This window comes from Trichoplusia ni, chromosome 1, assembly GCF_003590095.1.
Source record: "Trichoplusia ni isolate ovarian cell line Hi5 chromosome 1, tn1, whole genome shotgun sequence".
NCBI lineage: Eukaryota > Metazoa > Arthropoda > Insecta > Lepidoptera > Noctuidae > Trichoplusia > Trichoplusia ni.
Window position 1 is genome coordinate 8,040,433 of NC_039478.1, and position 26,906 is coordinate 8,067,338.

At 33.0% G+C, this 26,906-nt stretch overlaps 1 protein-coding gene across 2 annotated transcripts in view; it reads right to left on the reverse strand.

The window, feature by feature from the left end:
• The window catches only part of LOC113493139 (transcription factor hamlet-like), a 93,195-nt gene that overhangs the window by 51,854 nt on the left and 14,435 nt on the right, over nucleotides 1-26,906 (reverse strand). Inside the window, exon 2 of one of the 2 annotated variants that reach the window (XM_026870971.1) lies at nucleotides 1,855-1,927. The gene's annotated coding sequence lies outside the window, so the exon portion shown is untranslated. Of the gene's footprint in view, nucleotides 1-1,854; nucleotides 1,970-26,906 lie in introns of those variants that run through there. The other variant, XM_026870965.1, reaches the window with a different exon arrangement.

Consider the following 26,906-nt stretch of genomic DNA (forward strand, 5'->3'; position numbering starts at 1 on the left):
CGGGTTAGTTATGGACTTATCACAAGAACAAGATTGTTTCGTCTATTTTTTTGTTCTTTCAAAGCGAAAACAAATATTGATTTAGAGGTAATTTAACACAGTGATCTCTCAACTCAAGAGGCCAAATTCAAATAATGTCATGAGTCATTGTACACATCAAAAGAAAAAAATATCTTTTTCTAATAAAGACATAAGACAAAGTTGTAAAACATCTCAATACCATAGCAAAGACACATAAAGTAATGCTCGAGACCTCAATAAAAATAAAACGACGCTGTAATGCAAATTACTCTAATTTATACAGATTTAAGATGGAAAACGGCGCTCCTAGGAAAATTTCTCCGCGGCGGTCGTTTGCTGCGCGATTATATCGGAGCGTGTAATGCGTGCGCAGTTCCATGTACAGTCACTGACGACGTATCGTCACACATACGCTGCGGTTCACTGGAAGAGGTATCAAGTTACAGAATAGCGTATAATGTATTCTCGATTTTGATGTTCTTGTTTGGATTTTAGACAGAATTTTAAAATATTTGTAGAGCGTTTAATAAATAATTAAATTAAGAATAGTGATTGTCAAAATAGCTCAGTGATAAAAAATACTTGTGGTGTAATATCAATGGCAGTTGGTTACAGTATGTGAATGTTTCGGAGTATAATTTTACCATTTCTTTAGTTCTATTTTACAAGTACAAGTTCCTGATAAATGAGAGAATAAAAATAGTTCTAGTGGGTGATAATAATTTTACTTCAATATACTTGTGTGTGCGAATATACCTTTAAGATTGCCGAAGACACTTTAAAACTTTTCATTTTTTAAGTGTCTAAATAAGTTTGTTCTGTTAATGTTTTGGTGTAAAGTAAAAAGCGTAGCCTATTTTTTCGTAAGTGCTATTGTTTGGTAAAATTATTCCATTTTCCTTATTGGATATAGAAATTGTTCAATAAATTGTTCCAAACAATTTAGAGTCGCCCTAAATGTTGTAGAAAGTTTACGTAATTCAAACTTTTCGTGATTACTCCAAAGAGTTTTATAAAATGTAGACCAACTCTACGTTTGTAGTTTAGTACGTAGTCGATAAAACTTTTTAGAAAGTAGAGTCGTAAGAACGTCTCGTCAAATAAACTGTGTCTAAGTGTTCTCTTAATTTAAACTATGGTAAATTAAAAAGCAAAAAACGCCTACATTAAGGCTACTGAAGAGACACAACAATTTACGAGAGGATTTCCAAATTACAAAACGATTATAAATAATGTTAACCTTAACCTTGTGGTGAATATACCATTGAATATGTTCATATTAAATTCATAATTTAATTTTCACACATACATTCTACAAGTACTATGTAAATCACCTCCTAAATCTCGAAACAATTGAAAGCCGTATATTCATTTAATTCGCCCACACTGTCGTATTCAGTCCTTTACGCTTCCAGTGCATGTTATTGTAGGTACCTTTAGTACCTGGTACTAGGGTACCTGTAGTAGCCGACTAATCGCAGGCTGGGGTCAAACCGTGTAGGATCCCGTCGGCCCACCACGTTTATTATAATAAGCTTAGCCATTATAAAGTTTGCCCATCGCCCTTTATGCTAGCCTAGAATACGTTAAACTATTTTCGTTTTACATTCTGTTGGAGAGGATGGCAGTTGACAAGCGGATTTGGGAGATATGGTTTGATTAGGTAACCTGAAATAGTAAACTTTTTGTTTTTGTCTTTTGTTTTTTTTTTGTTCCGTATTTTTTTTTGTGTAACAATTCTTTGTTGTCAAATATTGTCGAATTGAAGACGAAATCAGGGGTTCAAAAGTTTGTTATTCATTTTATAGTCTTTTGAATTTTATTGCAACTTACCTATTAGCGCTTCGACGTGGTAACTGGGTATAATCTCATTTGCGGTAGTCAGCTTGGCGGCGGTAATGGTACACTGTAACAAAAATAATACACTATTATTATTACGGAAACACGTATAAAAAAAAACTAATAAGTATGACATTGGGGTAAGTAGAAAATCAATCATTTATTTATCTTTAATGTCCTTGTGAGGCACTTGAAAGAAGAATAACCTCAAAATACTTGATGGTAATAAGTCCGTCTAGCCACCGCTTTGTAATACCATATAAAAACGATAAAAAAGACATAAGCAATAAATCAGAACCAAATAACATGTTACGTTACATATAAAGAAGATACGAACAGAGAAACCAGGCTAATAATTGGTAATAAAAATGTATAGGTTTTGATGACAAATTAAGCGGCTAGCCCGTACATAATGACGGTGTTGAGACACAACAAATAATAACGGTTGTTTACCAATAATAAGGCTAGCAATAAGTTAATTTCGACGTCATCTGGCTTGCGCAATCCGAACGTCCCCAAATAATTAGTTGCCACAAAAACTCTCGCTTGCAATTATTTCATAGTATTTCGTAATTGCAATGAAATTAGTCGCATCGTGACAATCCTGCCGATCGATATACAAGTCTATTGGGTTTTAATCTCGTGATCTTTGAACTATTGCCAAATGTTCTGCAGCCCTGCATTGTCGCTTGTGATTCATGCTCTACCGTAAGCTCCTTTTACACGAATTATATAAATTATCGATGTTCGATCGGGATTATGCGATATTGCACTTTTTACTTTGAATTCGTAACGTCGTATTTTTTAAAATAACGAGCGTGTTTATTAGGTTGTAAATTAGGTGTGTTGCAAAAGTTGTTACAAGGCTTTGTTATAAGTTTCACTCTACTGATCGTAAACATTCCTCATTGGTTATATGTTCATTTTTAGTTTTTATGTTTTGAATTATTGTTAGCCTTAAAATTATTATTTATTGCATACATTCTTAATATTGAGGTTACGATATTTTAACGTGGTTTTGTGCTAACTGGACTAGATTGATATGTTATGTTGGATAGTCCCAACGGTCTACCACGACATAAAAAACAGGTGTGGATGAAAACGCTCTACAATGTTACGATGTCACGAATAATATTACTTTAAGAGATCTGGTGATAGGACTTCTAGGAAGCGTATTTAACAGTCTAGTTACATTAAAGAGGTGATATCTATATTAAAGTCTAGACCAGATCAAAGGCCCAAATTAGTAGCAAAGCTTACAAATACTTGAATATTCATGAAGCTACTTTACAGAGATGAAATTACATAGTACAGTGAGTGCTAGACGTATTTTATTCGCATAAGCGGAAAATAATTTCTTTATAGGCATGGAATCGATTAGCGGCGCGGTTTACGATGCGCCTGCGCCGCTCCGGGTGCCAGCTTTATTGCCCCGTACATAAGTACTGGTTACATACACATAGTAACTAACTTGTTATTAATGATTTAAACCTTCCTTTTAATGAAAAATTAGAACTGTGAGCGCATGAGTTAATAAATGTAAACGGCAGTTGAAATTTTATGCAAATTTTAGGTTTGATCTAAATAGGAGACTGGTGGGGGGTAATTATGGTTACGTATAGGGAGGTAACTTTTAGAGTTTACTTACTTAACAATTTCTGAATATATTATGAGTTAAGAAGTAGCTGTTGATAGTTCAGGTATCATATAATTAGTATTCAAAAAGAAGCCAATATTTTTGAAATTCCGTAATATTTAGAAATTGTCATCATGACATAAGTAATCACGTTGATAATACTGACCATTTCGCTATTATCAACATTTTCCTACATAAATATTGTTTTTGCTGTTCAAGATGATGTTGAACCGTAGTAGTAATTCGAATACAAAAACCTAGTAGTATTGCATAAAAAAATTAATTGCCTCAATATGTCTGAACTTAAGAACAACAGTAACTATCAAGTCACCGCATACCGAAACCATTTCTCAACGAATGTTATTGCTTCATCACATTCATACAATCCACCACATACAACACTAACCCATATTGATCGTTATTTGCAAAACATTAAGGTTGATTTTTGCAATGTAACGTAAGCTTTTGTGAGGTGTATTGTATTATGCATCAATGAGTTTGTGTTTGATATCGAAACAAAGGTACAAACAATCCGAGAGATCTATTACGTGGATGGCTATTGAAAAAATTGACGAGCCGCACCTTAATGTGATACAGGGGTGAAGAGTTTGGCCAACATTGGCACGTGCCTACAATAATGGAACAAATGTTGGACTTATTAAATTGTAGACAGCGATACTATTTTGTTTTAAAACAGAGGCATTACCTCCACAGCTTAGTGTAATATTATTTCAGGTGAAAGAGAAGCCGCTTTGTGTTTCGTCTACTGTGTATTACGATTTCACGTTACGTACCTATATAAAAAAAAAGTTTCTTGTAAATTGTAGACGTTTTGGAGATTGATAAGATTGGATAGTGTAAGAAGTTTTAATAAGAAAAATTACCCTTAAGAAATTCATGAACAACAAGACAACACGTCTATCCACTATGCTCCTCAGTCTACTCATCCGTGTGTCTCAACGTAACATATCAGATACAATAGCCGATGATTCTGATACACAAAGCGTTGGGAGCCTCGTTATTAATCCTCACTGAAGATTGATGTGACAGTGTATCATACATATATATTATATACAATGTGGGTTAAGGTCCAAATATGAAGCAAGCATTCAACATAGGACAATAGCCAAACTAATGTACTTGCTAATTACATATTTAAGCAATAAGAAGAAGATTCTTGGAATCTTTTTGATATTAAAACTCTTTTCTTTCATAATTTTTTGTCCATCGTATCCACATTAAAGAAAACATTTGTAGTCGTGGAAACGAGACGGAAAACTGCACGATGTAGAGCGCTGTCTAGCTCTCTCATTTATAAAGTTTTATTTGAAGAAGTGTCGGGACTCCTTGTATTTAGATTTATTGATGTTAATAAACGTTATTGATAAATATAACGGTTATACAATAGTAACGGTTTGGTTATGAAATGACATGTATTAAGTTTAATAGTAGCTGTCTTGTGTATGTTTGTTCTGTAAATGTAACTCTATACTGTAGTCGATACAATGGTCATAAAAGTAAGACAGATATGTGAAGATTTTAGATATTTTTTATTAAGTGTGTGTGGGCATTGAAGATGATTGTTTTATTTAAGTTAAATGTTTAAGAACATAGTCATTCTTTAAAGGTATGTAAAATTATTAGATATTATTTTTTCAATCTCTATTGGAGGTAGATATCTGACTCCAATTGATTTCAATTCACAATAACGGTAAGTATAGGTTTTTGAAGTAGAGAGATTAAAACATAGTTTATTTACGTGTTATTCTAAAAACCTATAGGCTTATGTACTACTTTCAAACTAAGTCCTTAATTAAAGTTAGTTAAATAAAAAATAATTCATATATGACAAAATTATTACAATCGTTAAAATGCGTTAAATGTTAATAAAACTAATGTTTAAAGCCTATGAGTCCTTGATCTTAATGTTTATTTATAGAATTTCGTTTTAAATAACAGTTTTAAAATCAATAAAAATCAAAGACAATTTATAACGTGTTTATTACTTAAATTCATGCATACCGGTGATTATTCTAGTTTCTATGAACACAAAATTACGCAATTTCCCTTGACGTTGTAGACATTAGGTAACAAAATAGCGAGTCCAATGAAAAATACTTTGGTTTGCTCGTTTATACAAAATGTAGTAAACAGTCTCCCATACATAAGCTACAAATCGGAATGAAAATCACCTTTATCTCCAAACAGTAAAGATAATTTTTGTAACGTTGAAGGAGGTATCTGTGCGGTAGGTTGTACATATTTTGTTGATGGTAGAGACCTCTATTACGGACAGAGAGCAGTGGTTAACTTGTAATAACAATAATTAAGATCTCGAAGTCCGTTGGAAGACGGTACAAGTGGCTGCTGCTGAATATAACGCAGTATCATGTTAATTCCAGATGTTGAATGTTATGTACCGTATTCTTGTTTAAGTCTTTATGATTTCACTTTAATTTTCAGTGTTCTGACTTGCAGTTGTTAAAATGATCGTAGAGTTGTAGAGCTGGTTTTTGATACGGGCTTAAGACGTTGTATATCATAGTGAAACTGAATCTCAAATTAGTATTTACTCACGCTAAGAGTGTATTGTAAAGAAAATATATTTAGGTTAAAAATTAACTTTTGTTATAGAAATGAAAGACTTAAGAGTCTTTTTAGTAACCTTGTGACGTAAAGAACATTCTTAAACTTCTTGTAATATAACTTAAAGTACACAATATGCTTAAAATGGCGATCGATTGAGCTTTGCTTAATACTAATGCCTTGCACCTAGGGGAGATCCAAAACAAAATCACCGATACCAAACAAATCAGTTTATCGACATCATCCTTTGTTACGCAAAATTTCGCAACATAAAAATCCGAACAATAAATGTCTATCCCACAATTATTATCGACCATGATATTGATATACGAACACTAAAACCGCTCCATCAAAACGTGAATCATACGTACATACATATGTAGGGCACGGAGATGTTAATATGGATTACATTTATAAGGTTATTACTACCCAAATTTACGACGAGAATAAAGAGAAGGGTCCTTATGTTGACAACGGATTTGGAGTTTTTATTACTTATGAAAGTGATTGGTGTGTTGCGTAAGGGATCGTTTTTAAGGATAGCGTTTGAGGAAGGACTCTCTTACTCAATGGTAGTAAACTGTATGTATGTCATAAGATGTGACAAAATATTTTACTCTCTTTCACACGCACCTTCTCGGGGAAAGAAGTGTTTGGTGTCACGCGTACTGACTAAATCTGAATCCTGCAACGTCTCTCGCGTTTGGCTGATGCGTGGAAATTAATTTATTCGTTGCAATTCAACACGCCCAAAGCAAATAATACCTAGATTTATTAATACGTTGTTATATCTGGTGTATGACCTGTGTAGTGTGTGTCCTGGAGTACTTGAATCTTAGACGACTGAAATGTACGCATGTTGTATGTATTGATGTCAGTCTTATAAATAAAGGTATAAGTGTTAATGAATTATGAATCTATGGTTGCTTCATGTCATATACTGATCAGCTTGATTCATTAAGAATGTTTTCGCAATTGTACGTCACATTTTTTTTCCTTTTTTCAAACTACTACCTACTACAATTAATGTCTAGGAACTAACCAGTTAAATAGCATAATAAACTCGGCTAATATCTCACATAAGTACATAAATATTTCAGAACACAGCATTTTCATGGAAATCTCGTTAGTCATTGTGGTCGCCATTTTTTCCGTGTTATAAGGAAGTGCTTGCGACGTAGATCACGGCTCACTGCTTCGGGCATCATCAGAATTTTTATTGCTAATGTTAACCTCCCAAATGTATGGTGTGCAAAATAATGACTATTTTTTGCTGAATTATAATCTTTGCAAGTATTTGTTTAGTTTTAGACGATATTTATTTATTGTGGCTAAGTAATATTTTTAACAGAGATTTGCTCTTAAAAAATGTTTTACTTAATGTGTGACCTTGTCAAGTTTAGACTCTTTTCATTCATATTTCTGTGTAAAACAATAATATTATCTTTTTTAGATAGGCAACATTGACTTATGTAAAGCTTATAATTGTAAATAGTATTTGAGTTTTTTACTGAAATAACTTACGTAGATTAAGTATATTCATAACAAAAATCCAAAAAGCAGCTCTACTTTTGCTATGTACGCTTATGGTCATAAATTAAGAGTTTTATTTGCTGTCGTTACTGAGTCAGTATTTTAAAGGGTACAGTGCCATATGGCTGCGCCACAAATGGTCTCAGCTAAAGTGCGGTAGCATTTTTCAGAGATAATATGAGATCTTTAATAATATTTTTTTTTGCCATGAGATGTCTCCACGTTTGTTTCACTCCATAATAGTATACTTTATATGTGAAATATTTTTTGTCATCAGATGTTTAATATTTAAGAAAAAAAAATATGGTAACTAATAATCTAGAAGATCTAAATAAATACAGTAGTTTGTTCTAATTTCAAACGTCTAACCTACGGAGCACTTTGTTCAGAATCAGCGCTATATTTTCACATTGAACGCGGATCTCTAAAACTGCGGCAGTAACCAAGTCATATAATTTGAAAAAATGCGGCACGGTTAGTTAAATTTCCACAATTTATTATTTCCGTAAAGCAAGAAATAAATATTATGCGAATTTTTGCACAAGTAAGTCTTTAAATATGTAGTATTTTACATTATATTTTTTTAAGAACCAACGCAATTCCGTAATTTCTCTTTTATTTTTAAAGCACTTCTTCCTCTCTTTCTAATCTGAACGTATGACGTTTAAAAGTTACAAAGTAGAGCCTTTTTAACCAAAAGTAAAACAACTGGTTGCCGAGATTCTTGCTCTACAAAAAACTTTATTAAGTCTTATAATAGCTGATCTTCAATTTATTTAAAATAGAACAGATTTTAAATTAAACAAATTAGTGTTTTACACATTAAATTAATATAAACATAAGGATTTATAATTATTAAAATGAGACTAGAGAAGATCGCGTTAAGTTATGTAAAATATAATTATAATTAAAGAAATATATTTAAACAACCGCTTAGCGTCTAATAAACTACAATCTGACTTCATTATGTCTTACATGTATTTATACTAGTAAATCTTAATAATTACTTCCATTAATTAAAAACCTAATTCTAATTAATTTTAATACGTAAATTTAAAAAATGCATTTATTTCAAATAAGTTATTTATTTCAACATTTTGAAGATCAGGTTATCGCGTCTAAAAGTTGTTCATATCATTTACTAAAATTGATCCTATACATATGTACATCACACACCATCAAAATCGATTAAGTGATTTCGCCGTTAAAGGGTAACAAAAAAAACAAATAGAGCTTGCCAAACTTTAAAAATACGTGTAGGATATGAAAAAAATGATACAAATATATTTAGAGATAAACTCAACCTGTTCTTATATAAGACAAAATCAATGCAGTCTAACGATATGACGTATATAAAATCAGATAGCCGCCGAAGTAAGGTCCCTGCACGACCCCTGTTTATTATGCGCATGAATAATTTGTTCCTATTAGTGATTTATATATGATAAAGCACCCAGCGGAATCCACGATATTGTATCGTGTATGATTTAATATCAGTATGATCCTCTTTGCTCTGAGCTTGTTTTGTAGGTTTAGTATGGAGGTTTTACTGTAAAGTTTGTTGTTCATAGATTGTAAAGATAGGAGGGATTAGGATATAGGGATGTTGATCATTATCGGTCAGTTAAAAAACAATGTTCTAGAGTTCCAAGTAAATACGCTGGAAAAAACATATTTGATGATAAATATAAACAGTTATCTTTTAAGTAATCAAATAAAGTTTATTAATAATTTACCTTTTACAAAATATCAGAATTAACTTATATTTTGCAAAAGTTCAATGTAAAGGCCAAATCAGAAGACACCAGTTCGTATCCGCGGATAAAAGTAAAAAAAAAATACAAAACTCGCACGTAGGTAAAAGTTAATGTAAAAACTTTCACTGATTTTAATTTCGTATCGGTTCAAGTGGAGTGAAATTAAAATCTTGTATATAGATTTTCATCTAAACGACTTTTTGTTGGTGTAGTACAAAAGACATCAACGCGCAAAAGGTTAACATTCTTACTTACATACAATGTAATGTTTCACAATACCTATATTTTACCTATAATGATTAAGTTTCGTAGTAATTAAGAAATATTTACGAATGTCTCGTTTGAAACTAATCTTAGATAACACAGATTTGATGGCGCTACGGAAACAACTTGTAACATAAACTACATTTTAATAGAAGATGTCCCCACACTTTAAAAATTCCACCGTAACTTAAGTGTGGTCAAACATTGCGGGCATTCGTGCCATCATTTCGTACATTTAATGTGGCCACATAAAATCGGACTCATCTCCGTTATTAGTCAGAAACTGGTCCGACTTCCTACGTCCACAGGATGTTGCTCCATATACGCCATTCATTAAGTTAATGGCTTTGGGCCGATGATTTTTATTGCGAAACATTGATCTGAATGCGACTTCGTGTGAATGGGTTTTTAATGAAACTAGCTTTTGTCATTTTTGTATGTTGTTAAGGAGTTGTCTTAATGTCACCAACATCAAAACAACTACTTACAAAGTTACTTTTCGGCGACAGTATAAAGTGCTGACCACCATATTTCATCTATAAGTTTACTGTTTATCTGTTTAATTGTCTTAAATATTACGATTTTCAATGTCAAACCTCTTTGCAAACATTAACCGTCTCATATACATAAGTTGATATAGAACTACTTTAAACAATCTCTTCAATTAACCGACAGAACATTATTTATTTTATTTTAGTCAATACTAAAATGCCAGTCGAACCAAGACTCAGCTATTTAACATACTAATCTCTGATTGTTAACATGAGACGGTTCAAACGATCCGCTTCTGTTGCACACATTATCTCAAGAATCAACTTTATTGAAATAGATTTTGAGTTAAATATCGATTGGTAGAATTACGAAAGAATCGTGCTTACGGTAGCCGAAATCAAGGGTCACAGAGATCAAGCGTGATCTAAAACTGATATTAAAGATTGTAAAGAGAGTGACGCATGCGTGAATGAGATATTAGTGAGGCAAGCAGTGATGAAACCGGCTTACACTACAGGCCACTGTAATGTGGCCAGATTGTAATTAATGTGCAACGAAATTTTTATAGCATGATCATAGTAATATTGTTTTTTATTTCGTAATTATTTCAAGTTAGCGTAAATTTCGAGAAATTGGTTTTATATTTAAGGCTGTTATATAAATTTTTTATATAGATTTTGTTCGAAAATATCAAGAAAAATGTATTTGGTATACAATAACTCTGTTTTTATTGTAATTTATTTTTCTGTCCTAAAGTGTACGTTTATAAAAACAATACCTACATGTTATATGAAGCAAAAATACACACATTTGCTTGCGGCCTCTTAAATTATGTGCCGCCATATTATATACTATTTTTTCTTCTTGGTCAAGTATTAGTGTATGTAATAGATACTGCCGAGGACTTGCAAAAAAGCGATGGGGGATATGGTTTTCCTGCTGTGGATGCGTGAACGTATAACTCGTTAAATACTGTTGGTTAAATAAATTGCTGGTTAACCGTAATTAGCTACCTGAATTTAACATGAAACCAATAAATTATTTCCCAATTTAATTCCACTGATTACATTATGACCTTTAGCGAAAAAAACAACGAAATTATTAAGCGAATAAAGGTGAAAGCTTGTTAAAATGCCAATGTACAAGAGATTCTTACACTTGACGTGACGTCAAACGCACCATTAAAATTATCTTCGAAGCAACGTCAAGTCTAATCTTGTTCGTTCGTACAATAAATAAAGTTGCTTTTGATGTAGCCGCGCCGCTTAAATTCGCTTAAATTAAGGCACTCCGCTCATTTGGGCAGCCAATTAAGCGCGAAAAGTATCGCGCTCACGAAAAACTGCGCGCTCATCAAAATTGTTCACTTTCGTTGTTTCGGCTTTTATGCTCCATGATAGGGTTATTTTTTAATTTTAATAATTATAGCGGTAATGGTGTAAATATTGTCGTAAATAAGATTTAAGAGTTTAATAAGTACTTTAGATGTCAGTTTCCTTATGGTAGGTACTATTTCAACTTTACTTCTCTTTCATGTTTGTAAATGAAATAACTAGCTTTAGTGTAGGCTTTTAACTCTTTTTTCATGTACTTTATTCTTACTGTATGAACATATCGAGCTTGTTACAACTCTATATGGCGTCAAGTATCACAAAAAACCCATTCACTACTACGCTTCGGTTTTTATCGATCACTGAAAGTTACGACCAGTATACCAGCTCAATCCAAACGCATGGTTTTCAAAGGACAATAATTACTACTTTAGTTTGTAATATATTGATTGTTGTTTCCTTCGTAGGCCGACTATCAACGGGCATTCAATTAGCATAATACTATAAACGCCTACACGAAAAAACTCATCTGCATCGAGGGCATCTCGCAAATTTCATTAATTTGACTGTAACATGTCTTAAATAAGCTACGAAATTACTGCTTCGTTGCAACGTAATCTTGAGTGTGCATTAAAACCTTCGTGGGTGGTTAAAGAACTCAGAAATGTGTCCATATATGTAAATTATTATTGGCAGGACCTTGACGGCTTTCAACTGAAATGTGAGGCGCGAATGTTTGTAGTTGTGATGCGATATTGTTTTTGTAGATCCGGGACCCACTTATTGTGTATTGTGTTATTCCATGAATTGGAGACGTTGCTTGAGCTTAATTTAATAACAATAGCTTTGCGTTCCTGCACAGTGAATACGATGCTACAATATTAAAAGGTTATAAGCTTGACTTTTTTACATATGTATATTATAATCTTATACCTAAATGAGCTGAAATATGGCTCTACATTCATTGTAATTTGAAAAACTGGTTTTTCGAAAAATAAGCTTTTGAAAACAAACATAACAATTTTATGTTCTGTTTTAACTTAAACAAACATATTTATGTAAAACAGAAAACATTTTTGGGACTGGTTATCGCAATCTGCATAATTTAAACATAATTAAATCTAAATAGGCCAGGAGCGGACTCACAAGTTTGTTTATTTGTTTTTAATTAACAAAACACATACGATTACCTCGAAGATTATTTTCGACCCAACAAACGATTATTGACGAAATTTGTTACCCTTCAATAAAGGCACTTAGAGCGGCAGGTAATTTGGTAGTCCCTAACTCTGTTTATTTATTAATATTAACATGTATAAAAATCCTGTACAGACAACAAGACAAGTCGTTGACATTCACACGAATCGTCCAAAGCTCCGTGTGAAATGACAGCTGATTCCTGCCTTACAAAACAATTGAACTCTACCAGACAGAAAGCGATCTTGGCGTTATTGTTTTAAGGTTGAGATTTATTTGTGTGGTTGAGATAGGTTTTTTTTCAACAACGTCTCATCTCAAATGGATCAAAGCTTAATGCGTCGCTGTGAGAATTAATTTCGTGTTGTTGACCTTCAGGTAACACTGTTTCTGTGACATCACGTGGGAAATGCTTACTAATGTATGCTAATCTCTTTTATAGGCATTTTAATCGCGATGAATTATTAATTATTGTACAAGAATGGGTTTTATCGGGTTCCGTTTGATATTGATTTCCTATGAATGATTAAGATGAATTAATTAATTATTAAAAATTCTGGAATTATCAACACACAATGAGTAAGCGTGCTGGTCAGTGATAATTTTTTCTCTATATTATAGAGTCGCCTTTGCCCAGCTGTGGGCCATTTACATGATTTAATTATAATAGCACAATGGGTTGACGTGTTTGCTTAGTTAACTTTGTTTACTTAGTAGTAACTTGGTTTTCGGTTAAAAGCCTCCATATTATGTTATGAACAATTTAAACTCCGGAGCGTTAAATTTTACGATTCTCAGCTATAATGCTTGTGGTTTAATTTGTTTACGAACTAATTATAATAAATTATAAATTGATTATGTGGTAAGCAAGTTACAGGGTAATTAACTTGATCGATATAATTAATAGTTTCGTTATGATGTGCCTATAATATAATGTTTCCGTTTATTTGACCGGATGATACGCAGTTGAATCTTATATAAAAGCGTAGCGTGAGTAAATTAGGATTTTCTTTTTTATTACTGCTACTTGTAGAGAAACCTTTTGCCATATCTTGTATATCTACTATTAATAAAATATTTTAAATGGAAACAATGACTTCAATGAATTAAAACGTCATTAAGTGTCACATTCTTTGTGATGTGTGTGACAACTTCGTGAAAATCCGTACCACTCAAAAAACAAGTAAGAATTTATAAAAAAAAAGAAATCTCTTTTTCTCACACTACTGCTCAATAGGTACTTGCTTAATAAAAAAAAAAAGTCAAAAGGCAACATCAAAAATGATGTTCCGACTAGTTTACTAGGAAGTGTAGTCCGATACGCTGTGGCTTTAACCCACAATCACCTCTCAAAATACTCGTAAGACTATCATTGTGTGTATAGCTCTATCTCTTTGCCACAACTACAACAATCTTACATCATGCGTTGGTAGGTTTATGATGAAGTGGTCACGGGTGGTCCCTCGTTTTATTTTTTCACTCGTACCCGTAATGAATGAGCTCAGCCAAACTTGTGTGTAATGTGAATAGACGGGTAAAAGTATTAAATGAGTTAATGTCAAGGAGATTGATTTTAATGCTCACTAATGCTTTCCGGTTGTAATTAATATTTTGACTGTTTTTTAAGCTTGAAATATTTTTTACTTTTAGCGAAATGTATTCGATGCTGACTTCTTTAAAAAAAAATAACAAAATATAATTTATAATTTTTGAGGAATTCAAGGTGATGTTTAGTTATGCTATGTCAAATTACTATCGATTTTTTTGTAAAATATTTAAATATTTGATGACCAGTTACATAGTAAAAGATCATACAAAAATATTGTTATTATGAATTGCGATTAAACTTCAATATCGAAGTATAATTGCAAACTTTTTGACATCGAATACCAGCGAACGCAACTTTAGATCAACACGATAGGCAATAATAATTTACAGTTAGGTCAGTTAAAAGAATATTTTAATTAAACTATTTGCTTATGGCATATCTGTAAAATCGTTGTACAGTCAAAAGTCGAGCGTCGAGATACAAATCTGGATGAATATTAATTGAGAATTTGTTCGTTACAAATGATGTGGCCGCCACTGTACGCAGTTGTTGCGTAAGTACTTAGTACGCAAACGGACTAAGTCAAATTACTCTTGTAAGTTAATTTTTTCTATACAATGGAGTATTTGTGTTGACTTAAAGTTAAATTGTTAAAAGTAATACTTGATATCACAGGACTTGGGATTAAAACAAATGAATCTGTGAAAGATAATTTTCGTCCCAATACTGAGCACAATCCAGCCCTGGTCTTAACAATGATGCTTTAATTTATAGGGGGAAGATTTGTGGAAGCAAAGAATTTCATTTTGTGCAGCCTCAAGAAGAACTCTGCTTATTCTAATTATTGATCTGAAGAATCTTAACAAACATAAGTACATACAGCGTGAGAGCTTTCTTTGTATGAGAATCGACGCTAGAATTTCCCGGGCACCTGTTAATATAGCTTAATAAGCGCTGTTTTTGTTTAGAATTTCAATTATGATCGCGCACCAAATACGGCCTCCGACGAAATCGATTGACTACAATCTCAAATTGTACGGCCGCAAGAAAGTCGCCTGGCGTCATCCAGTTATGGCAACCGTATATGATATTGTTACAAAAACGCGTATCAAACGTCCACTTTTCACTGGCGCACCTTATAGAGTACTGTAATCCAATAGCAATGCCACTTTGACGGGAAATCTTTGGATACTCGAACAACATTTGTTGAATTCTCTGAAATTGATGAAAGCTATTTTAACAAAAAGTTTCAATTGATTTGACATGACTGTCTTCTGTTTCTATGGTTGTCATAGTTCGTAACCAGTTGGATATCAAGTAAAACTATATTTGCCATAGCGTTAATCATAATAGTGATATCGCTCTGAAAAGCAATTCAATGTGGGTCGAAATAAATTTGGTATCACATTTAAAAGATTAGTTTAAGGTAGGTAATTAAATTAATTTGGATCTGAAAAAATATTTCAATCATAAATAGTTTCGCTATCTTTAAAATACGATCGTAAATAATCAAATATAATAATAGTTTACATAACATAACAATATATTCGCTTGTCGAAAAGTTAAAGATAAATCAATAACAATAAAAAACAAACGTTTACAAGTAAGGCCTATTGTATTCCGCGCCTGTTTGGAGATGATAAATGATCTCTTTGTTTTGTTCGCTATGAACTTTACACATTTCCAAATCATTCAATTTTGTCGATACCAGCTCTTCTTATGAGCAGTTTTTTGTTCTTATTTATTTATTTAAATATAATGCTATTAAAAAAACGTATAAACTGCACTTCTCAAAGAAACAGTAGTCTATTTTGTATTTGATTTAATTATTCATCAGTATTTTCAATACAAAAAAACCATACGAAAAATCAATGAGGAAATCCTAAGGTTTTTCCGGACTATTTTCCACTATTTTCGACTACTATGATCTCAACTGTGATCTTACAAGTCTTGGTAGAAAAATAGAAAAAAATAATTGTTATATCACATAATTATGATGCTCTCAGTTTTATTCGAAAAAATCCTTGAAACAAAACAAAGTGAAAGTCAACATTCATCGATATAAAGATAACAATATCTTAATCAGGTGTTCAGAAACTACAAAATGTTAGAAGACAAGGCCGGTTGAAGAATTTGAGTTCGATGCGTAGCTGTGTAGTTACGAAACGGTTGAGATCTGATAAAGTCCGTCCGTCGAAAGCGAACGCGAACTTGACAGACGTCATAGAAACGCCCGCGTGCCATAACAATGTAGGGTTGGCCTAAAGGAGCTTAGTACTTTAGAATGGAATATTTTTTTTTGGATATTGATTCTAGCTTTAAAATTATATGCCTATAGAAGTGGTGACATCGTTGTTCAGAATAGGTAGCCAAGGTTTTATTGTTGTCTTATAAATAAAAATAGCAAAATAAGTTATAAAAATTTTCTTCGATTTTTTTTTGCAAATAAATTGCATGGAATACAGTAGGAAATACTAATATAGACATTTTGTTGAAACTCAATTTTGAAGTCATACCAATCCAAACTAGATCACAAAACTTTGCCAACCCTAATATTAGGCAACGGTACCAAACTTATAATTAGTGCAACGCGAGTCGTGTCGTTAGGATCAATATCACAGAACAATGATCACAATGATCGCTCTGACTCATGAAGGTCTGAGGTGAAGGTCCTCATCCCTTGACCGTTCCCCAACCTTGCTTTCGAAGATCATGATAACGATGACTCTCAAAATGATTGAAGTTATGATGGTCATATTGGCTATACTCAGGTTTCTTTTCATTGTAACTTCGATGTAGATATATTGTAAGTGTAAACCTTTTTATTTGGTCAATGTGTATGAAAAACAAGGAGTACAGTTTGTTGATTTTTTTTGCTTTCGAAACATGTTGGTATATTTCCAGCGATTAATTTCTGCTTGCAATGATGCTGAACAACTGTTTTACTTAATTTTAATCAAAATTATGTAAAAATCCGATTACATAAATATAAATCGTAAATTATATTTAATGGACGTTTATTTTTTGTGCAATTTTCTTAATTAATACCTACGCATTTCAACCTAACCTAACATTGAAATTGATCTTCTAATGCAAATAATCCCAACATCTCGTTTTGAGTCTCTCAACGAGGTGTGTCAATATCGCTTGGAGCTACGTAAGGCAATAATGTGTTTGATTTACAAGTCCTGATATCGCATAAGTGGTGACAGATTTCTAGGTTCTCGCCTACGTGAGTATTATTAACCCATTTTCCAGAATCAAATCCTGCAACATACCTTATGATATGATAAGAATACTATTCTGTAAGTTCAAATAATACAATATTTAGAAATGAATATTCTTAATAAAATATACTAGTCACAATGATCATTGCTAAGATCATTATGATCATTAAAATTAAAACTAAACTAAATGATACGTTTACTTAATGCAAAGAGACTTTGACATTTACAGCTCAGTTGCAGAATTGAGGCCTACAACCTTGCCCCTTTTGTTCCCCTGTCAAAGTTGAAGTATCGATAAACGTATTGATAACTTTGTGTCGATACGAAAGCTACTAATGATATAATCACATGTTCCTTCAAGGTCGATTAAATCCTACAGGGATTGAGGTTAATGGCTGTCCTCCATTTTGAATCCCATTAGGATCTTATTCATATCGATATTTAGTGCTCCTTTGTAAGAAAGATGAGACGTAACTGGTTAGTAATCTCTGATCGCACAGATGTTCAGTTACGTGTGTTTAAAAAATAACGCGTGGAGACGCGCACGCGCAGTCGATGGTATCGCGACCGCTTGAGGGGCGTTACGAAAACCACTTACCTATCTGCCATCGGAACATTCATTTTGGCTACTCCGTATTCAAATTATAATACTAATATTCTGTAGTACATTGATGAGTGTCGAAAGTGTGCGAAGGAATGCAGGAATGATCTGTTACGTTTGGATGTTAGAGGTTGTGGTATTTAGACAGGCATGCCTTTGAGACAAGCGTAATTTTTCTATTTATGTTTCGTAAATGGTAAATGGGTAATGTCTAGGTTGTTATTTAATAGGTATGTAAGTGTTATTTATGTGTCTAGGAAGCAATGTTAAAATGGATTTGTTTTAGGATTAAATTGTCTCACCTTAAACTACAAGCTGGGCCCAATATAGTACAAGAAAACACTACACTGAAATCTCATTGTTTTTCGAGTAGTTTTTCGTTCTGTCAAGTATTTACATTAAAATATATACAAATATTAAGAATGCGACAAACTGAATAGACAACAAAACCTTTGAAAATTACGTCTTCAAATACCTTAATGTTTCTCATAACTGTCAAAGTTGATATCTGCATTATTTAGAGCCTAGTAACCTTCTCCATTATTCTATTGATTGATATAATAATGACAGATATATCTTGAACTCTCCACTATAAATTATTCTACAGAAAAGGCGTTCAAGTTTGTCCAAATGGTAATCTATTCTAGTAAGAATATTTGTTCAGAAATGATTAACGGGAGATCTTTAGAATTGGTTTGGCTTTTGTGATAATATTTATATTATAGGCTCGCTTAGAATTTGTCTTCGAACATAATTGTTTGGTGTAACTTTCCCCTTGGGATTCAGATAAATGAAAATTTTCATGAAGGTTTTATTATTCCATTGTAATAAAGCAGATAACAAACATCCTATGTAGAGATACGTTCATTTCATTTAACAAAATAAACACACGCTACTTTTTTCTTTTATTTATAATATTTTAAGCTGACAAATTGTGAAACAAAAAGGTTTACAATTCTTGTAAAAAATTTTTTGGTACTTAAGTACTTTGAGTTTTGGATCACTGTCTTTGTGGCACAACGTAATATGACCATTATGTATAATGTGACCTGTTTCCGCCGACAAAGGGAACGCCACCGATTGTCGGCTGTTTCTGATCAGCCGTATAAGGAAGAAAGCTTTGTTCATTCGCATCAATCAATATGATTCAGTATTAATCCGTTTTAAAGGAAATCTTGTTAATCTTAATATTATTGTGTTATGTAGATTGAGTAATTATACTTTTTTGGATTTTCAAGTGTCAATTTAATAATTAAAAAAAATGTAGTAGAGAGGAATGGCATCAAATACGCAGAATTTTAGTCACCTCTAGATGCTGTGGGGCACAAAATAGGTTATGTGAAAAAAATGCAATATTAATATTTAAAAAAAATCTTAAAGAGGAACATCAAAAGTAGAAAAAGCTTTTCTTATTGCACTTTCACAGATGTATTTTCGAAATCTTTCACCTAACCATAGTACAACAGTTCATCTTTAATTAAAGAAAAAATCCTAAATTGAAATATAAACAAAGATTTCGCAAATTCCCAACAATAGAGAATCATAGTTGTTAAACAGTTTAATATGCGAATATAATGACAAATCGCGGCAAAACATTTCAAAAGAAGGCAGAGGACAAACAGTTGCACAACACTAACACTAATTAATACAAAGGTAATATTTTTGTTTTTCGCATGGCCCGATTATCTACATCACTATCTGGACCGCTTCATGCAACAATAGACCCATTATTGTTATACCGAGCACCGATTGTTTGATGTTTTCTTTATTTCGACTTTCAAGGTGATGTTTTGACAGCGTAATTGGTTCGAGACTACTCGTAGTTAATCTCGTGCCTCAAGAATGTAATTAATTTTAGTTTGGTTTTATTTTTTGAATGGCGCGAGCCGCATAATGTTTGTCAGCGTAATTACCGTTTAGACGCACATGAATTCTATTCGACTGGCCTTGTACACTTTCTAGTGGCGTTTGGTATTGATTTAAATTGCTATGTATTCATGCAAAATTTTGTTAAACACCCCCTTGTTGGTATGACATTAATTATTGGTAATATTCTTCAATTATGCCCAATCGCCGGCCGGGTATACATCTTATACCGTTCTATTGCGCCTAACTGCACCCACAATTATTATTACCGGCGTTATTTGGTGCAGAGGACACACCCAGACTCGTTAGCAACTAACCTTATGCTTCGTTTAGACCGCTCAAAGGTTTTCGACCAAGTCTATTTTACTGGACAAAAAACGTGACGTACCTACTAAGAATTAATAACTGTGTGATTTTTGTTATTTAATTTAGAGTACTGAATAATGATATGAAATGAATAGTCCGTGACGGTATTTTAACAAAATCTCTTCGGTTCTTAAAAATCTTTCCTTTAATATTTGAGGTGGGAAAATATTTGAACCATGTGATCAGTTTCTTTTGTATTTTAACTTAAGTATATAATACGAGTTCTAGCGCGAGTTCCTAGCACCGTCTGAACAGGCCTGTCGCCCAGCCAACGCGGTTCTAAGCTTAAGCCGTATTGCGACAGAGTACAGACTCATTGTATGTTAAGCGGGCACTTCATCTTTCACGCCGGGCCAACGCCGATTTATTGGTCGACGCGCCCCTCTTGTGACACGGCTAGATACAACCTATCTCTGAAACTCGTGGCTGATTGAATTAAAGCCTCTCTTGCTGTTGTCAAGCCTCAGATAACGGGGCGTGTGTCGTACTCGGGGTTAGCAAAATTAGATATGGTTTTAACGGTTGTCTTAATTGATGAATTGTGTAGAACGTAGGATTTGCAGTTTCCGTGTGCGTTAATTTGCTAAAGCTGACTTTGAGATAGGTTGCATTCCGTTTTGTGTTTATGTAAAATACCAAACATGCTGACAGTACTTGTGTATGTTTTATAAATGCGCTGCAGTTTATATAATGTTTGCTATTCATCTTACATACGTGACTTGATAGCGATTTTCATTTTCATCGGGCACCTCATCATAATTCGTGTACCGTCTTAACAATAGATGCACGCGTGGCGGCTCGCCCCCGAGGCGCGCGTGACCCCTGCCCGGCGCCGCGCTGACACCGACACGTGCTGCCGCTCTCATTGGCCCCCAGTACCTCCACACCCAGCGCTCATCGTTTTGTAACTCCATTACGAAGCCACTTACTCACAAACAAAATACTGTCGCATTGTTGTTCACTTATAACTATGGCCTCTCGATCCACAATATTAGGTGTATTGTGGGCCACTTATCTTTTGTATTGAATTTTATTTTGAGATACAATAGTGATGATACGAAAATCACTGTTCGTCGAATTAGATTTCCTTTTCAGTAGGTCATTGATATTATATAGAATTTGAGATCGTGTTGTACATACTTAAATTGAATTCTCCGAATACACAAACAACTCGATGTCGTGTAATTGATTCGATAGTTTTGCCAAAACGTTTTGGAATCGAGACATTTATTAAATGCATTATACTTGCGTGACCGTTTTCGGGTTGAATGTCTGTGGAAATGCGATCACGTGCGGCCTTCGTATGGCTTGCCTGCGACAACAGATCGAGTGGGACAAGCATTGTTCTATGACATTTCAGTCTTGCTAATGACAAGCAATTTTGATTTTGAAACAGAACACATTTGATTTATATTGTCATTTAATTTGCCCCAAATTGTTCGTACATCGTAGTAAAATGTGAACTGGAATGAGGTGAGTTATTTACTGTATTAAATATTATCGAAATTGAATATATCAAAGCAATTTACTATATTGAATCGTTCAGTAATAAATTGTTTCAATAATTTATGGGTTTAAATATAAACTTAATGTTGAAATTGCTCTCGTAGATCAAGTTGTCACGCCCGAGGCAGGATTTTTTCGCGAGAAAATCTAGATTTGCTCTAGATGTTTGGGAAGATAATAACTGTAAAATTATAAGTCGGTTGCTTAATGCTTAGTACCTTAAAAACTACGTACTTATCTTAACCCGTAATGAAGTGCTTACGTGCGCTCGATTAGAAACTGAACTAACAAAACAGTTTCTTATCTGATGATTCGTTAGTCGAGTTGTCAGACTGGATGTCACTGGGTGACATCGTACAGATGACAATGCCATCGCGGCCGGGGTGTCACGCTACTCGGCTCCGAGTCCCGATGACGCATTGACGCCTCTTTCACAAGTCTTCTTGCGGTATTTAGACTGTACCGCAATTGATATCATGTTTCGTGATGTCGTAATGCTCTGTCTGTACGTGTTTTTGTTCCTAGTACCGATAAGTTGACTCGTGGCCACTTGTAGATCGACAAAGTTAAGAATTATTTAATACAATTTAGTTACAGAAATAAGCCCTCTTAGTTTGCGTAATTTACTTTAAAGTTGCATTTTGTTGTGGGTTTTTTTCTCGAATGCACGGCACGAATTTGGATGGCTGATAATAGTTAGATAATGAAATATAGTCTAGTTGAAAAGTTAGTAAAAAGGTTTAAGTATTTACGTAAACGGTGTCTGGACCCCCGCGGAGCTTAAATAGCATTCCGTCTTTGTTGAGCAAGCGAAATGGTAGTAACGATTGATTCGCTTCGAAACAAATCACAAAAACTCAATCAAACGTCTTGAAAAACATTTCATCAAAACAATTTTATTCTGAATAAAGCTTCTTTCCTCTACAGATTATTACCGAACCATTTTTTTCCCAGTCACATTAAGATGACTTAGATCGATATACAAATTCAATTAGGCGCCTATTACTATCATCCCCAGTTCAAGCTTTCTCCTCGGAAGGAAGCAATCACTTAAATTTTTAAACATCACTTTCTAAAGAACTCTTATTAAATTAGATATTAAATCGATTTGACGCTGTTTGCAGGATGGCCTGACTTGAATAGCGTTATGTAACACATCCTAGGGATGTTGGTGTAATCTGATTTCGTTTGACTTGTACGATTTCCTGATGATAACATCTCATTCTTAAATATCAAGCTTGCCTAACTGTAACTGTATTGCTACTTTGACTGCGAATATTCTTTGAGTTGCTGTGTGCTGCTGTTTCATTTTATTGGAAGGGGAAAATTAATGATAGAAAAATATAACTTGTTGATATATTTCTAATTATGGTAAAGGATGATTGGCCTGTAATAATTAATACTAAAGTTGACCCTCATGTGATCAAATACAGGCAAAATATTTCGTAGTTTCGTCAACATCTTGACATACAAAAATCCATAAATATTTTCACCTTTTTCTTTTATTGGATCATCTCTCTTAAAAACAATGCTTATGTCAATACAATAGTATGGAAAGAAGCAGACACAAGATATATATCAGCTCATAATACCTATGGGAACATGACAACACCATCGTAGTACCGACTAACACTTATCAGGCGTGTATTGGCTTGATTTATTACCTTCTACGATCAACATTCTTAGCTCATTCATGGCCAGTATAAATCTTTATAGACTTGGCAACTGCCGCCTCTGATAGTGCGGTTAAAATGAGATAGTGCTATATACTATATAGAGCGCTGTCTCTTTTCCACACCGGCAAAAGTACTTTTAAATTTAGTAGTAGAAATATTTATTACGTTTAAATGTACATTAATTTAGTTGGTTCATCAATTTGTTGTTGCCTTAAGATTTTTGTGAAGGAAATAAGGATTTCCTTATGGTTGTTTTTAAAAACGTAGATTGCGCTCTTATTTAATGATTTTTAATTATTAATTCGTGATTCCTTCGTTTTGTTTGTTGAGGTCTCTTTTTGAACATGTTATCTTTAACATTTTGAGAATTACCAAACTTCATTAAGACCAATTATGAACGGCCTTTATAATTAAAATCAACTCCTCTTCTAGTCCGATGCCAAACCAACCAATAAAATGAAATTAAAGAATAACGGTTAAATTTTCCAGTACCGTTACATAATTACGTTACCTAATTATCCCTTAACGTAAATCGTCTCAATCAGACCGATTAGATTGGAGGAAGTGGCTAATAGACTCCAGTAGCTGGTACCGAGGTGTTAGGAAATAATTACCATTGGTCACGCCTCCCCTGATTGGTTTTCGTGTATGATCGTAAATCTCGGAACCCTGAAGTTGGCTGATGGGCGGGTCTGACGCAAGCCCCGAATGTAAGTAGGTTTGTGTAATTACATCCTCTTTTGTACAGTAGTCTTGTAGACCGTGTACGATTATTGGTTGTTATTAAATTCAGTTGGTATATTGATTGTCTGATTGACTATGATTTGATTTTCTGTTTTTCTGGTTTTTCATGGCCAGACGTTTTGAGCTTTGTAAGGGTAGTGAAAACTATTTTTTTATCTGTTATACGTATAAACGTTTGGTTACTCTGTTACATTTTAATGTAATCAAGATTTAAGCATGACAGTTTTGGCAACGTTTGTTCCTAATTTAGTATTAGGTATCATGGCGATGTTTTCCTTATTCTGACTCCGAGATTGACTTTTTTTACCTTGTGTAGAGAAAAACTAATAATAAAATTAACCTACGTATTATATGCATATATACGTCATAGCATAATGACAAGAAAATGTTGACTTATACATATATATAGTTAGCTTAAACATTTATGCTCACACTTGAGTATCAATTTTATGTAATATTTTACAATTCAAATGATGTTTTGAGGATATTACATAGTATTGTTAATACATTGATCTTCATATTAATGTTCTCGTAATTAGGGGTTAGGCACACTTAATGAGATAATATAGCTTGCTTGTGGTCAATAGATCGGCAATCTCTTACAAAGTAGTTTGAATGGCACCACATTTGTAAAGGATAGACTCCAGTTATAGATTAGCGATATTTTATAGCATCGTTTCCAATCTTTTAACTATTTATAGAAAAATATAATTTTATCATTAAAGTTTTAAAATCCCAATTATATTTCAATTAACTGCAATGATGTCTCCATAATTAATAAATTAATCGTCCATATACAGTTAATTAATTTCTTAATACCCTCTGATACCTAGTGGCTTAACTGGTGATCATAAGAGTATAATTATGTTATAACGGGTCTCTTAAAATAATTATCATCATGAAAAACAAATTAAGAGACATTTACAAGGAATGTAATTATATTTAACTTTCAGAGCTCCTTGAAAGTGCCTTGCGCAAGTAACTACTATTATTTGTATCACCGTAAAAGGTAGTTATGACAGTTATTTAATCATAATATCAGCTTATTATATGTCTCATTGCTAGTAAAAGGCTTCTTCGTAAATGGCGAGCCATTGAGTATTGATCTAAAGACTGATTCTAGTCTTTAAATATTCCGTTAAAAAAATATTCATAAGATATAGCTTTGTCATAGCTTTTGGTGTATTATCACCTTGTTATTAAAATTACGGGATGCGTCGTAATTTTGGTACTTATTTTGTAGTTCGATTGCTCAATAGGCAGAGGAAGGCGAGGACATATACAAAATTATACTATTAATGCGATATAAGAGCGGAAACTAAATCACTTAAGATTATTTTTTATTATATCCGTATATTCACATTATAATATTATTTGTAATGTGAAGTGCTACGATGTTAATATTCTTTTGACGAAGTGATCTAAATTCTGTAACGTTTTATTGATTTGAATTTACTGTTTAAAATTTTAAATAGGTACTTGTGAATTAAAAATACTATAGAGGTTTCAAATAAATCATTTTGTCACAAATTCAATTCCCAATCATACACCTGTCAACAGCAGAAAAAAACCATTTAAAACATTAATTAAACAGCTAATTGAATTCAATTACAAGTTTTGCAATCAGCGCAATTAATCTTACTTAAACTCCGATTTTCATGGTTTATAGGCAAAGAAACGTTTATGAGAAAGCATAAAAAGATGAGAATCGTATTATGAACTAATCTCGGTTATCTTAACCGGTGTTTAGCTGGTTCGTTGAGCACTAGTAAGACGGCGATCGTCTATCTACACGTGAGAATGTTTCGCACGACGGATCCGATTGTTTTGACGAACAAAATGGAATGTCAAGATGCATGTTGGGCAAGACTTCAGCTTGACATTCGGACATTACATTGAACGGTTTGAGGTTTTCGTTCGGATTCATGAACGGACGTTCTATTCTATTGTTTGGGTTATATGTGTTGTATGAGAGTTAAGCCCGGTATGTTGAGGTAAGGATTAAATTCCTTAACCCTTAAATACCTCGAGTATCAATTTTGATACCGAACTTTCAAACCGAATGTATACTTGTAATTCGTTTTTTTTTTAAATGTTAGGCTGATTTATAATATTATTGCATAGTGTCGTTTACATTGAAATAAAAAAAAAAGTCTAATGCCTGAAGTATCAAAATTGATACCAGTTTTTTTTTTCGAAATATGTATATGAAATACATACTATGATTTTTTTTATTATTTTTCCAATTATCTAGCTCCTGCACAGAATACACCTATATTTTTTTTAATTTAATTTGAAAAATCAGGCTTCTAAGGGTTAATGCGGGAGTCATGTGTTTTATATAAAACAATTGCAACCCATAATAGATTCTTATCACGTAATTAATATAAAATATTGAGTTCTAAATACAATTACATTATTCAAATTTAGATCAGCGATACATTATACAGAAAACATCAAATATGCATTAGAATATTAGATTAAAACTCGCCTGCAAAAAAATAAATTTGGGTAGGTATTCAACTACAGCTAAAAGTTGCAATGAAATTCTATTGTCAAGGTGAACAATCTTAACACTTCAAGAAGATATCCTTCATACAAACTAGATTACTAACGCACAAAAAATTAGATGCAAATAACGTAGGTAATTACCACTCGTCAATTTGAAGCAACAAGCGACACAGAACGAGGCATCTGATGATATTCATTATATTA